The following is a 16,316-nucleotide window of genomic DNA, read 5'->3' as shown; positions in this document are numbered from 1 at the left end:
TTCCTGATGTTTCCCTTTTCAAAATCAAGCAAAACACACCTTATTTAATAGATGAGCCAAAATCATTTGAAAAATGCCAGTGTGTGACAGAACTTAAATGCGGTTTGTTCAACATCTGTCCTGTATTTTGATTTCTTTTCATCTGCAATGAAACTACTCATAGACGAATTGGCAACTTCCAGTGCAATAAAATTATTTAAATGTGCTTCATTTTTTCCCCATTCCTTATTCCTTAGTGAAATATTTCTTTTTACACTTAGGGTAAAATACAATTTTTTTTTTTTTTTTTTTGCTTTTTAAAGTTTTTGTTTTTTTTTTTTTTTTTTTCCATTTTAAAGTGTTTGCTTTTCTTAAGGAAATTACATGTAAGGCATTACTGTTTTTTAAGGTAGAAATATCCCAAGTGAGTGACAAGTTCAGAGTTGCCTGTAGGAGAGCTTAATAATCATTCTTATTTTCAAAAGCTGTTTCTGATTTATGGCTGTGATTCGCTTCATAACAACACACAAAAAAATTCCATATTTTACTAGTATGTTAAAATTCCTTCCCCAAGTTTCCATTTGTTTCTAATGATTCAGACCAAGCTGATATTTTGTATTGGGTATAACCTTGTTACTCTTATTGATGTTAATAGGTGTTAATAGCACCCATCAAGAAGAAATTAGCAGTAATTTGCTATTGCTTTTAAATTCTACCTTCTTAAAAATATCAAAGCTCCATCCATGCAGTGCCAAAACTATGTGGTGAAAAGTGAGAAGTTGGGCAAAGTAAGAATTCGGTACAATATAGACCGAAAAACTTCCAAACTTGGTTTTGATACAATATATTTGGATTTTTATTTATTTAAGGACATTATTCACAGTGAACTATATGCGGAGAGTGTCTGGAAATAGTGCTCAAATACATGAAAAATACATATTGAAAGTTCTAGCTTAGGGATGTAGGGGATATAGTTTTTCCATAAAACAAAAAGTAAAGGATGAAGTCTGGAGTTCTATGAAGTCATTAAAATATCTGATTCTGTTCTTGGTATAAGGACTCTTCTTTATGTAAAATAGAGAAGGGAATAAACCAAATACAAAAATCAATGGTAGAAACATTATTTAGGCTTACAAACTTACAAAAGTTGATTTTAAGTTACTTTACTCAAGAATAATATAAAGGTATCAGCAAAATGAAATATCCATTTAGCCTTTGCCTTTGAAAATTCTTTACTTGCTCTAGGGTTGCACTATATTTTAAAAATAAATTGGTTCTTATGCTTCTTTCAGTCTTTCATTTTATATTTTTCTGATTCAACAAACCTGGGACTGGTCATTGCAAATATTAGTTTCTTTCAAAATAAAAAGCAAAATTATTTCCTGGGAAAAATAAATGTATTGGCATTAGATTCCCAAGAAAACCAAAATTATCTCATCAGGCAGAAATGGTGTGGTAATGCTTGATTTCACACTCTAATAAGCAATGTGCTGCGGTGGGGGGCATGGATATTTTAATATATTTAAATTACATGTTTTTAGCTTTCTAAGATCTCATACAAGTAATTTCAAGGAGATTAATGATCTATTGGTTAGCTTAAAGTGTGATTTCTGAACTCCAATTGTTGACATTTGGCCTCATTTTCTTTTAAAATGTTAACTTTTTGCCAGCAACCCCTCTGTATAATTTGGTTAATTCACAGTTCTGGCTTGTAAGAGAGTCTGAATAATGAAGCATACTACGTGAGAGGCTTTCCGGAACAGCTCTTGTATTGTCTTGTATTATATGTTTAAAATTGTTATTAGGATATTATTTAAGAAATTTAGGATATCTTTTTAAAATAATTTAGAAACACTGTAATTTTTTTTAACAAAGTTAATTATTTTTGGTTCTAAAAGTTTTATCACCTATCATTTAGTAATATTTTTTAATAAAAGCAATCACGATTTAAATTAGTTGTGCTGACTCTTGGAGGGTAATATAAAGGAGAAATTTGGGGGTTTTTTGTATCATTAAAAATATTTGACATGTTCAGGAACAGGAGTGACAGGGAGACATAATTATCAAAGGAAATAATATCTTCCCCCACCAGAGAAGGGTTTAAACTTCAGTCCCATAGTGTACTTCTGCCTTTCCTATTTCTAAGTCTGACTAACGTCCTGTGTATCATTTTACCAAAAGGTCTCCTCGTGCAGTACGGTGATGCTTATATGGAACTTATTTTTTATGAATGACAGTATGGAACTAGAGGTGGTTTTTCTCCCCCTCAGCTTCTTTAGTAAAGTATGACTCTTTCCGAGTGAATGGAGAAAGGATTCTTTTTGTTGGATTTTTAACTGAAAGGCAACTTGCAGAGTGAGGAAAGGCCTTTCGTGTATGATAATGTTTCAGTTTAACTTGCCGTTGGTCAGTTCTCCTGCTAGATTTGTCCGCAGCTAAGGCAAAAATTATATCAAGATAGAAAGAAGTAAGTAAAAATAAGGTGCAAGCTTATGTGGAATTTTCTCTGTGTGGTGTCAGGTAGTATTTTTCTCTGGCATGAGGGTTGCCATGCTAACTGGTGGTGTTGGCGTGGTGGGCCTCAAGAGGCTCTGGTCTCGGTCCACACTCCCCAGCTGCAAGGATCATTGGAAAGTGGCACGAATGCTCCCCACCCTTCCGTCTTCCTGTGCAGGAGTTGGACACATCACATTCACCTGGTTAAGTGTGAAGCTACGTTGCAGCATTCTCCTTTTCCTCGTGTGTTGTGGGGACGGTGGGGACAGACCAGAGGATTTCTTCGTGTTAGGATTTACATAAATATTTCAGTCCTTTCTTCGGTCTTCAATGTATAGATTCCTGTCCCAGACCTGATTTTTAAGCACCTGCTGTTGGTAGCACCTTGTTTTCACCTTTTCCACTAAGAAAAAGCTTGGGATAGAAGGTTCTGGTGTCGGTAGAGGCTAGCCTGCTTTTGGTGAGTCAGAGGGAGTTGGATAGTTCTCTAAACGTTGCTGTGGTTTAAAGGAAGGGAGTTGTAATGGTTTTTCGTTTTTCTTTCTTCCTTTTTTCCCCCAAAGATTTTATTTTTTATTTATTTAAGATTTTTTATCTTAAAATTTTATTTTAAGATTTTATTTTAAGATTTATTTAAGATTTTATTTAATTTACAATCTATTATAATTTATAATTTATTAATTTATTTATTTAAGATTTTATTTTTTTAATTTATTTATTAGAAAGAGAGAGAGAGAGAGCAAGAGTAGGGGCAGAGGGAGAGGGAGAAGCAGACTCCCCCACTGAGCAGGGAGCCTCACATGGGGCTCAAACCCAAGACCTTGAGATCATGACTCAAACCAAAAGCAGGTGCTTAGATGCCCCTGTTATGAATTTCTTTATGAAGCACGTTTACCTCTTGGTTTAATTCAGCCTTTAAAATTCTAGTAGTATTTTGTCACTCCAAACATTGGGTTATCATCTGTTAATTATTTTAATATATGTTGTTTGTAAATTTATTTTTAGCTAGGAAAGAAAAATCTATCTTCAAATTATCAGCCTTGCCAATGCTCAGTAGCTTCAATTTCAAGCGACGCATTCTGTAGTAATCTAATGCTCACGTTTCCAAAAATGTAAAGATTTAAGCTAATTCAGAAGTTGATTTGAGTTGATAAAATAAGGCACCTAGAAAGTGCCTTATATTCTATACGTAGGAAGAAACTCAGTCCCAGAGTCCAGCTTTTCTGGTGGAGGCTGAAAACTCTGGTTGTCTGCTGCCACAGAAAGGGTTTCGTGATTGCTAGCAGAAGAGGACATTTCACGAAGGGCTTGAGCTGTTTTCTGTTTCCAATCTCTTCCACAAGCCAAAAGCACCTATATGAAAATGTGTGCACACATCAATATTATACTCCAAACGTAAATGAACCCAGGCACATATACACATACACAAATATGCCACTTGTTTTCAGCTCTGTACATAGGCTTTTGTATACTTATTTTCTCCTTATGAATTAAGCAAACCAGTAATATCACCTTTTTTAAACTCCTAGTAGCATCTTTCATAACACCCCAAATATTTCCTTCTACCTTTTGACCATTAAATAGATTAAACTGAATTCTTTTTTTTTTTTTTTAAGATTTTATTTATTTATTTGTTAGAGAGGAGAGCTTCAGCATAGGCACAGTGGTAGGCAGAGGCAGAGGGAGAAGCAGGCTCCCTGCCTAGCAAGGAGCCTGCTGTGGGACTCAATCCCAGGACGCTGGGATCATGACCTGAGCTGAAGGCAGCCGCTTAACCAACTGAGCCACCCAGACATCCCTAGATCGAATTCTTAACCTGTAATCTCAGAATAGCAATTCCTACTTCCTTCCCCATGGAAGACAATAGAGTTGACTTGGCCTTCCTCTGTTTTAATGTAAGTTGTTTGGCCTTCTCCATTTCTTTAGTTGCCAAGAGTAACAACAAAACTCTCAGTGTAAAGGGCAAACTACAGTTTTCAAGTAACGAATGATTATTAGACATAATAAATGAATACTGAATTTAATGATATAATTAGTGGCTGAAAAGAAGCAATGTCCATATTTTATTATTATTACTAATGAGTCATTTGAAGTATTCTTCCTGTTTCATCATTTCTTACAAAATTATGTCGTCTTTTATCTAAAATAAGAAAGAGAAACAAAAAAAATATAGTCAAGGGCTTCTTTAATTCTGAATTTCATCAGAAAGTTAGGAGTCAAACTATATGTAACTGTTTAACATAATAAAGATACTAACTCTACCATGATAGCCAACATTGTACTTAGCAATGAAAGAGGCACGTTTGTCATTACAAAAGGAAAAAAATTAAAATGCCCTCTCTCAGCACTATTATTCAGCATTATTTTAGGAATTTGAGGCAAAATAAGATGTGAGCTATAACTATTAAAATGAAAGTGATGGAAGTGATTGTTTTTTGCAGAAAATTTGATATACATAGAAAACTGAAGCGAACCTACTGGAATAGTCTTAGAATTTATAATGCACGTCAAAAAAGTGAACGATTATAGAATTAAATTTAAAAATCTGTAACTTTCTTCTACTATAGCCAGACATGCAAAACTTTTCATTGTAATTTTAAAGTAGCAGCAGTCCCTGTAACACCAAAACAAAAAATCAAAAAAGGAAAAATAAGGAGTAACCTATGCAAGAAGGATTTGTAAGAAATATATGAATAAAACTTTGACATCTTACTGAGAGATCTAAAGGAAGATTTGAGTAAAAGTATCTTCCTTTCCTTTTCTTTTTTGTAACATGTTCTAGTAATTTGTAAAATTGTCCCTAAAGTCCATTTGAAAGGATAAATAGGCAAAAAATAACCAGAAGTTTTTGACAAAAAATAGTAGCATCCAGCTCAACCAAATATTAAATATTTTATAATTTTACAGTGATATGAAGATTTGTGTTGGCCTACAGTGGCATTGGACTAACTATGGGGAGAAAAGATCACACAGGCATAGCCCCAACTTCTAGAAAACTTTTGTATGTTTTAAATTAATCCAAGCCAACAAATGGTGAAGGAATCGGTTATTCAACTTATATGCAGAAATGAGTCAATTAAAGAGTTAAAATGTAAAAGAATAAAAGAGAAAGTATAGATAGATCAAAAAAAGATCTCACATTGCTTACAGGAAGTAAATTTTTGGGTAGCTGTTTGATGATAAACCTCAAGAGCCTAAAAAATTGCACACATTTTATATCTAGACTTTTTACTTTTATCAGAGATAAAGACAAATGTTTACAATAATAAACATTTCTGAATTATGAAATTCTGATAATGTTTTGTTTCTTGACCCAGATACTGGTTACATGAGTATTCCATTCATTCAAGCTGTATATACTTTTTTCCAAAAATGTTCATTTTTAAAAAGTACTGTTTTGAGGAATAGACCCACACATACAGTTTGCTGTCAATTCTGTTAAAAAAATTACATGTCCTATGTATAATATATTCAACAAACAGCTATTTTTCTAGCAGAGGATCTGACCCAATAGAAGGCACTCAGTAAATACATATTGAATGCAAAATAAATGGAAGAACAAAAAAATATATGGAAAGATATAGCCTAGAATTTTAACATTGATTATATCTGCGACTTGGGGGTTAGTTACTTTTATTTGTGCTTCTCTATATATTCCAAATTTTCTATAAAATATGCTTATTTCTTTTATAATCAGGGTAGAAAACAAATACTATCTTTTAAAACATTAAATAAAAGATAAACGTTTTAATTGATAAAATAATGAATTAATATGTCAACTCAGTAAGATAAACTAAGAAAGAAATAGCTCAATAGAAAAAATGAGCAAAGAACGTTGAACAGATCATTCACAAGAGAAAAACATTCAAATCGTCCACACACAAGAAGGAAAAATGTTAAGGTTCACTTTTTGGTAATTAGAAATGCCAGAGAGTAAGTGTTCGGCCTGTTGCCCATTATATCAGCAAAGATTTTAAATCAGTAAAATGGTCTGCGGTACAGTAAGATAAAAACTTGTGTACATTACTGATAAGGATATAAATTGGTACAAGTTTTCAGAAAAGCAGTTTGATAATATGTATTCAGTAGCCTAATGTGCTGATTTTTTTTTTTTTTTAATTTGGCTTGGTAATTGTACTTTTAGCTTGTATTCTAAGAAAGGAGAGTTGTAGACAGATAACTGATACAGTAGTGATAGGCATTCAATGACCACTTGTCCTAATGCTTTGCATACATTATTCCACTTCATACCCTGAGGTTTCTCTAATAGAAACACCGGCATTATCTCCATTTGATGGAGGAGCTTAGTGAAGCTTGAGGGATTAAACCAAAACTTGCCTAAGCTCATACAGCTACTGAGTGACAGATTCTAATGCAGGACTGGTGCTTTCTAGGAGTCTACTCACCCCACTCTGTATCTCCCCATCGTGGTTTTTTTCTACCTCTTAAATACAGAAATGTTTTTAATATCCAAAAATAGATTAATAATGAAATAAATGATAATACTTCTGCATTGAAAATTGTTTTAAGACTACATTAAATACAGAGAAAATATTCATGGTCCATTTCAAGTTTAAAAAGTAGGCTCTATAATGCAGTGTAAACGTAATGTTAAAATGTACAGCATTATTATCTGAAAAGGCTACATACCATATGATTCCAACTATAGGACATTTTAGAAGAGACCAAACTATGGAGACCATAAAAAGAAAAAAGTTGGTTGCCATGGGTTGGAGGGAGGAAGGGCTAATAGGTGGAGCTCAGATGAATTTTTAGGTAGTGCAACTATTCTGTGTGATGCTACAGTGGCGGATATACAACATTATGCATTTGTCAAAACCCATAGAATGTACACCACCAAGAGTAAGCTCTACTGTAAACAATGGACTATGGGCAGTGATGATATGTCAGTGTAGGTTCATTGATGATTTCAGATGTAACACCCTGATGTAAGATGTCCATAGTACAGGAAGTTACGCATGCATGCAGCCAGGGTGCATATGGAAAATCACTGTCCATTTTGGGGGGAATCTGTTACTTCTCTAAGAAATAAAAGTTTATTAATTTTTTCTTAAAAATTATGGCATATTAAAAATACTGGAGGAAAAAAATATTTTTAAAAGCTACCATAATATAACTTCGAGCTAAAAAATGAGTCTACAAAATAAATCATACTATATGATCCTATTTTAATGTATATGACATTGAAAGATAACCAAAGGTAAATATATTAAAAGTCGCCAGTCTGGATGATGGGATTACAAATGCCATTTCTCTTTGATGCTCCAAAACTGAAGTGACCACAGCATTTTGTGATCTCTTTATATCTTGTTGCTTCTGTCCTTTATTCAATAGTTAATACATACTTACCAAGCAACCATTAAGTGTCAGACACAGTTCTAGATGCTGAGGATATAGTGATGATTGAGTCAAGGTTATTCTCATGGAATTGCACTCTGGAGGGGAAGAAGGAGATAAAAACTATGTAAATGAAGCCATTTCCTGTAGAAATAAGTGCTATAAAGAAAAAGAGTAACTGGATAAGAGTGGATCAGCTAAAGGGGGCATCTTTAGCTGAGATGTTCAGGAAATGGTATCCCTGAGGAGAGGATATTTGTGAAGAAACCAGGAGGTTGGGAGGGAAGCAGGTGCAACTACAGAAAACATTCTGAAAAGGGAATGGCAAGTGCAAAGGCCCTAAATTGGAAGTGTGTTCACCCCTTCAAGAAATGAACAAGATCTGTGTGGCTACAACAGAGTGAATGGGGGGACAGTGATAAAGTCCAGATCATGAAGGTTCTCATAGACTGTAGTGAAGAAGTTGGATTGTTTTTCTAATTTCAGTAGGAAGCCATTGGAGAATTTTTAGCATGACCATGATAGATCAGTGTTCATAGTCTTAAAAGGTCAGTCTGATGATCATTTGGGGAATAAGGCAAAACTGAAACCAATGAAACCAATTAGGAGACTGTTGAACCAGCCAGGAAGCTTTGAGCTGAGATTGTAGCAGTCCTGGACATGGTTAGAAGTTGTAGGATGTACCGTATAACTTGGAGGAAGCACTGGCAGGATTTACGGAAAGGATCAAAGGTGGGAGGAGAAAGAAAGCTGAGTCGAGGATGACCACTTGGTTTTGACCTGAGCAACTAGATGGGAGTGGTTTATCTGAGATGAGAAAGAGTGGTTTTGAGGTGATGAGGGTGTGGAAGGAGTTGTACTCAAGTATCTGGATTGAGCATACATACTCAACATCCAAGTCAAGAGATTATACACACACACACACACACACACACACACACACACACACATATATAGGATTGACTCTCAAAGGAGAGAAGCAAATTTGGAGATACAGTTTTAGAAGTCATAAAAGTGTCTTATATGGGAAAGAGTACCAGTTGAGAAGAGGGCCAAAGATTGAGTATTAGACACTTTAATAAGCAGAAGTAAGACCAAGAAAGAACTTTCAAGAGAGAGTGTTAAGGAATAGGTAGTGAAGTAGGTGGGAAAGTATGGGGTGCCACAGAAGTCTAGAGAATAGCATTTCAGGAACAAGGGAATGATGCACTGTGTGAAATCACCAATATTGAGCAAGTTGAGAACCGAGAAGTGACTGTTGGATTTGGCAAGAATCTTGGTTAATGAGTCTGATAAGACCATTTCCATGAAGCAGGAAGACAGAAACCCAATTAGCGTGGTTTGAAGAGAGCATGAGGGTTGACAGAGCAAAGACAAGAAAGATTGAGAGTTTCCACAGGAATAGAATACAAAGAGATGGGGTGGTGTGTGTGGTGTGTGCAGGGGATCAGAGGATCGAGGGAGACTGTGTAGTTTTTCAGTGTAAGATATTTAGGCATGTTGGATGCCAGTGGGAATGATTCAGTAGAAAGGAAAAGATACATGGTATGGCACGGAGAGAGAACAACAGCAAGAGTGAATTTCTTGGGTAGAAGAGAAGTTGGATGGCATGTAGAACACAAGGTAAGAAGAAAGGGAGGGTTGACAGGTCCAGGTGCTGCCTGGCAGCTGGGAGTTCGGCAGTGGTAAGAAGAGGCTGTTCTCAGTATAACAACCCTTAGCACTCTATTATTACGATTTTCTGTCTCCTATTCTCTGTTCCCTATTCGATAGGCCCTTAAGGGCAGAGACAATGGCTTGGCCCCCCTGAATCCTAAGCTTCTAACACAGGAATTGGTACATAGAAGGCTCTTACTTGTTTCTTAAATGTTTTCCAAAATTTTCAAATTGATAGTCTATAACGAGCAATCCTGCTTTTGTATTTATTTATTTGAGAGAGAGCACTCATGTAAGCATGGGGTTGGTGGGTGGTGAGCAGGGAGAGGGAGAGACCCTGAGGTCATGATCTGAGCCACAGTCAAGAGTCAGATGCCTCACCAACTGAGCCACTCAGATGCCCCGGCATCCCTGCTTTTATAATTTAACCCATGTTACCTTTTAACAAGTAAATGGTTAATCACAGCCTTAAAAACAATTGAGATTGTCTAAGATGTTACATTTTGATAGCCTTTTCTTAAAATCCTATTTTCAAAATTCTAATGCCAAAATACAATATACATGGAAGAAGTGTGATATAAAATCACATACAGTATGGTTCCAGGTTAAGTTTTAACAAAAAGGGTATTTATGTGAAAAGAAAGATTAAAGATTTTCTACATTAAAAATGTTACAAAAATAATGTCTATAATAAAAAAGACTTATTTCTGAGGAGTGCTATAATACTACCATGAATTGCCCAGCAAGTTTTATTTTTTTTCTTTAGTTACTATTTCTTATAATTAGCAAGTGATTGAATTGTAATCAATGACTCACCTATTCCAACTTGACTCAAAGTCCAGTATTTATGTGGTTTGTTATCTTATAGTGCTAAGAAACCAGCAGTTGAACTCGTGAATTCACTCATTCATGGAGGAATGCCTCTGTGCCTCAATTAACTGTTTGTAAAATCGGATAATGATAGTACATGGCTCATAGGGTCCATGAGAAGATTCAGTGCTTCTGTACTGCTAAGGGCATAGAACCAGCACTGTCCCACAGGAAGTGCTGATGGGGTCTAAGCTGCTATTATTGCTTATGGGTATCTTCTACATGTCAAGAACCCTGGACAGTAGAGCTATAGAGGAAGAAGAGGGGTGACTCGAGGGGTTAGGGAATGAGATCGTAGCTGGGTGCTGCCAAAATTTCCATGTAGAACTCCAAGAGTAATCCCACCAGAAGCAACAGCAACATCTGCCAGTGTTTAATTTGCAAATGCAACTCCTTCCAGGCACATCACACGGTACTTCTCCGGCTCGTTCCACACACACACACACACACACACACACACACACACACACACACTGCCCCCAGTTCCATGACAGGAGATTCACTGTTAGCAGTTAAATAGCTACTGTATCTGGCTTCCATCATGCTGTGCTGCTCCTTCATAGAAAATGAGGATGCTGGCTTCGTGTCAAGAAGACACGTGTGTCTTTGCTTGTGTGGATAAGTTTTCCGTTCCTTGTCCAATTCCGGCCCCGTGTTCTGAAGGAGGGCTCATGGAGCTTGCTGGTAGCCCGCAGTGTGGAGCAGAGCCTTGCTGGGTGTGGAGTAGAGCCTTGCTGGGTGTGGAGTCTCCTGGCCACACAGAGCAGCCCCTCCTTGGGGTCACCCCCTCACAACAGTGGGGCTGCACTGTTGGGCTCAGCCTGTTGGTCCACCCCTGGTCGAGTAGGGAAGACTGGAGGGCAGCAGGACTTAGGGAAACTCCTCTCATCCATCAGAAAGCTTTGACTTTGATGCTCCCTCAGCCCTGTGGACTCCATCTCAGCATCTCTGGCTTATCTGTGTGGGAAATTGAAGTGAAGTGATTTTTGCCCAGAGCCACTTTGGGAAAGCTGGGATCGAAGCACGAGTTTCCTGCCACAGCTCTCCTTGCGCTAAACCGTGGTAGCTGTGTCTTACAAGCTGACACTTGCTCGTCAGCAACATAGAGGAGGTAGTAGCGTGAGGTCATACAGCAGAGCCCAATAATGGCATTTTCTCTGATGTAGCCTTTTGAAAGCTTTGCTTCTTGCCATGTCTTCCGAACGGTAGCTACTCAAACAATCTAAAATCTGCTCTGAGCAAGTTGGGAGAGCAGTGGTAGATAGATAAACAGAGAGGCAGGCAGTCAGCAGGTGGACAGATGTGTGGTTTTAAATCCCTGCTGTTGAATAGACAGAAATGTTGCTTTTGCAGCCTCTGTATTACAGAGAAAGAGCTGATGTGCTGTAAGTGCACACATGCTTCCTCCGTTCTGGACAGTCTACGAGGCATAGAGGAGAAGAGATGAAATATATTTGCAGCCCTCAAGGAGCCTGGATGCTCTGTGAAGAGAGAAAAGTGAAAGCACAGTTATATCACAGAATGATCTCCTCAGGGATGGGGACATGTAAGGACATTATTCAGTTGAGTCCCAAAGGCAGGGTGGGTCACTCAGGTTGAGGGAGAGGGGGTGGCAAGGCTGTGAGTGTCAGAGAAATGGCTTCCCAAGAAGGGATCTTTGACATAAGAGGGCATGGCGTTTAGCAACCCAGCTGAGTAGGTATGAAGCACAGAGCACGAGCGGCAGCGGCGGTTGTGAGGTCAGAGGGTAGAGAGGGGGACCGGAACCCAGTCATGAAAGGCTCTGTAGACTCTGCTGACATGAATGCCAACGGTGAACTGTGATCGTTAAAGAATGTTTAGCATGACCAAGGATGTGCTTTGCATCATGAGGTCAAAGGTGTCGGTAATCTAAATGAGAAATCACCAGTTTCCCTACAGAAACAGAGTATGGGGCCAGATGTGAAAGCTCAGAAACTAGTTTGGAAAAAGTGGGGAATGTATTCAACATAGGGAGTAGGGAAGCAAGAAGGTTACTTTCTGGCTCCAGTAATCAGGTATAAAACCACAGGACAGTTAGTTGGCTTGGGAAGGAAGGTGGCAAATTCAGTTTTGAGGTGTTGGACTTGAAGCATGGGTTGGACAGACAGATGGAATCCACACACAGTACCGCGTACAGGTCTGAGGCTTGGAAAAGAGAACTGAGCTGGAAGACATCACTCTTGAAAGCGGTTAAGATTTCCCAGGAAGGAATGTACTGGATAAAAAAGCAAAGTTATCTCGGAGCAGGGGTCCCTCTGTGAAATGTTCATTTGGAAACACAGGCTCCAAGCATGTGTTGGAGATTCCTGATTTGGAAAAATGGAATGAATGACTCCCGTAAGGCAAGAGGGGTCCCGCTAGCACCGTCATGGGTAAGCTGCCCTTGAAACAAAGGGTCTTCCTGGTTTGGGCATGGTCTCTTTATTCTGAAGGTGGAGAGGCGGGGAGGGGGGTGGGGGAAGGGGGTCTGAGGAAAGAGGGGACGCTTCAGGAATGGAGAGACTGGAGTTCCGCCTTTGCTTCTGACTCATGTGTGACCTTCACACAGTCAACCCAACAAGCCTCAGAGGTGGCACAGGGACATGGAGCAGTGAGGACCCCCTGGGGGGAGCACCGTCAATAAACAGGAGTACCATCCTCTCTTGAGTAGAAGTACCACTTCCCCTTTCCCAGAGCCGGCTGGTTGGCTGTCAGTTTACTTAAAAATCCTGTGAAACGGACCTGTTGGTGTCACATAGGACAGGCTTTTCATTTAAAGTCTTGATTTTGACAGGTGCTCGCTAATCTTCAGTCTGGGAGCGAGTCACTATTTTGTAAAGTCAGATTTTACTCAGTTACCTTCATAGGAAGTTTGCTTAGTACAGAAAGGAATTTTTCTTTTCTTTTAGATTGACTATTTCCGGAGAAAACCTTGTGACTTCAACTTCCCCAAAATGTGTCTAAGTTGCAGTCTCAGGAGACTTCTCCCATTTCAGTGCAGTTACAATAGAGCCTCTATGCGAACAGCATTTCTAAGGAAACACTTTCTAAATCCTGGATTCTTCTCGCTCTTAATTGTGTGCTACTCCTTTGTGGGACAGGTGGAGGGTCCGGAGCAGGGGAGAGGATCCTGTTTTCATCCTCATTATTTTGCAAATTTGTTCGCCTCCTCAAAAATAATTGACTAAGATTTATCTCCTGGTATTGGCATTCTGGCATTCTGTCAGAAAGTTCAAGGGAGCTCTTATGTCCAAGGTATCTCTTCAGCTAGTGGGAATTGTTGATCTTAAACACATATCACCACCCTACTGGACTTGGGAGATAAGATAGATGAGTCCAGCAAAAAGAAATCAGTAGCTTGGAAAATTAACAGTTGAAAGACAGTGTTTTGCAAGTACATAATAAGAACCTGTAGAGAGAGTTATGGTGAAATATGAAGATTTTCTCATTTTCAAGTAGGAATTATAACATTTACTTGTCTTAAAATGTAACAAAAATCACTTGAATTCTAAAGGGCAAAAATGATTATTTCTTTTTTTTTTTAAGACTTTATTTATTTATTTGACAGACAGAGGTCACAAGTAGAGAGGCAAGCATAGAGAGAGGAAAAGAAGCTTGTTCCCTGCTGAGCAGAGAGCCCGATGCGGGGCTCTATCCCAGGACCCTGAGATCATGACCTGAGCTGAAGGCAGAGGCTTTACCCACTGAGCCACCCAGGTGTCCCTGAATATTTCATTCTACTTATGATCACGTACCTACTAAAATGGTCATAAGCAAAAGTTACTCCTCATTGGCCAAAGGCCTTACGGAGACCGACAAGAGGGGCTCTCCTTAAATCTAAGAGAATATTGGAAGACTTAATATTTAAGTTGAGGCAAGAAATCAATGGATTTTGTGGAACTATTTTTAGTGATAATGGCAAACAAGATGAAGGTAGTCCCATTCTCAAGGAGCTTAGCATTGTGGAAGACAGAGTAGGAGGGGCATGGAGATGGAGCGGGGATGTGCAGAAAGGTGAGGTTGACACTCAAACTACTATTGAAGGATTAACAGGGACCTGCAGAGCTGCATGGGGTGGGCTTTGGAGAAGAGTGGTCTAAGCAGAAGGTGTATCGTGAACAACACTCTGAGTGATATCAGTTGAGGAAAATATAATATTGCCTAAAGATATATGTAAATGCCATAAACCCGTCACAGTGGCCACTAAAACACTTATTAAACAATGACTATGCTATGCACCAAATAGGATTTTAGATGCTTAAAATAGAATTATAAGGAGAGGGGCACCTGGGTGGCTCAGTCGTTAAGTGTCTGCCTCCGGCTCAGGCCATGATCCCAGGGTCCTGGAATTGAGCCCTGCATCGGCCTCCCTGCTCAGCGGGAAGCTTGCCTCTCCTCTCCCACTCCCCCTGCTTGTGTTCCCTCTCTCACTGTGTCTCTCTGTCTCTCTCTGTCAAATAAATAAATAAAATCTTAAAAAAAAAAAAAAGGAATTATAAGGAGAACTGATAGTTGTTGCCCTACAAACACTGTTAGTGAAAAAAAAAAAAAAAAATACTGGAAATGACCAGCCATTGTTTGGTTGAAAGAAATATGAAACATATACAACATGGAATATTAGAATAATTTAAAAGATAACACAAATGATTAATATAAAAAGATCTTAAGTCCATATTGCTGAGTGGAGGAGACAGTAGCTATAACACATGTCTGGTTCGACCTGCTTTTTGGGTATGTCTCCCCCTCTGACAGTGTAAGTCTTTTGAAGACTGTGAGGAACTTTGGACAGTTAAGTCAGTAGGAGGGCAGGAAGGGTGAATTTAATGTTACTTCTGAAGGATGGGATTAAAGCTTCTTTCTTTTATATGCTTTTTTAGGTTTGCATAAATTTTCTACATGAGTATGTATTATGATCGGACAAAATAAATGTCTTCTCCTAAAACTGCTTTCTAACACTTCTGTGACCTGAGGCAGCAACATTATCACTTCCCTTCTGGCTTGGTCCTCAATTCTGTCATAACTCAGTTCTGTCTGATGATCAGAAGGGTTTCATTCTGATCTGTACCATCTGTGTGTTTGGCCTGCATCAAGAGAGAAGTAGGGTCCTGTTTAGAAAATAAATAGGGAGAAAAAGACCCATGAGAAGTTCTCTCTTCCTTCAAAGAGTTCATTATCTGCTGGGTTGCTTACCTGCTTCAGTCTTCATTCCCTTATCCAGCAAGTATTTTTGGGGGATGAATGGAAATCATATGTAATACTGTGCCTAACACACAGTAGGTTCTCAGTATTTGTCACTACTGTTATTTCAGACAGGGGGTTCCAGAGCATACATCAAGGGTTGGAGGGAAAAACAAAAGGCAACCACAAGGTTAACAGAGGAATTTTCTTGAACAGGAGAGAAAGGAGAGGGCAGGCAGGCTGGCGGCAAATAAGACACAACTATCGTCTGGTGAATGGGAGTGGAGGAGGCCGCGCTTACCAGGACTAGCCTGGCAGAAGCACACAGGCGTGCAGTGGGATGTGAGGGGTATGCAGACGGACATGGCATCGGATAGGCAAGGCGAAGGCTCATCATAGAGGCCCTCGGATGCCCAGCTGCCTCAGAATATATTGGTTCCAGCTTGATTTTTCCAAAGTACATATTGATCACTATCTGGTTAAAAGGCAGAGACAGAAAAGAAAGCGAAATGTATTGCCTGCTTCCAAGAGGCACTTACACTCCATGTTGGAAATTTTATATTTGGATAGAGCAAAACCTACTTTGAGAAAAATGTATCTGAAGGGGAAGGTTGAAAGAAGGACTAGCAGCAGGATAAATTCAGTTTGACACTCTCATAGCTTTGTAAGAATTCCTTCCCTGAGAGACAATTACAGTGACACTCACTTGTACCCTCTCTCTTTAACCCTGTCAGATTCATCAACCTTCCTGGTGATATCTGTATCTGATTTATTTTTTG

At 38.6% G+C, this 16,316-nt stretch overlaps 1 protein-coding gene across 3 annotated transcripts in view; it reads left to right on the top strand.

Annotated features, from left to right (window-relative positions):
• The window catches only part of EYA1 (EYA transcriptional coactivator and phosphatase 1), a 360,536-nt gene that overhangs the window by 305,254 nt on the left and 38,966 nt on the right, over window positions 1-16,316 (top strand). The gene's annotated exons all lie outside the window — the stretch shown is intronic.

Source organism: Mustela nigripes, chromosome 3 (genome assembly GCF_022355385.1).
Source record: "Mustela nigripes isolate SB6536 chromosome 3, MUSNIG.SB6536, whole genome shotgun sequence".
NCBI lineage: Eukaryota > Metazoa > Chordata > Mammalia > Carnivora > Mustelidae > Mustela > Mustela nigripes.
The sequence above is the reverse complement of the archived record's forward strand: the minus strand, read 5'-3'. Positions and strand labels throughout refer to the sequence as shown.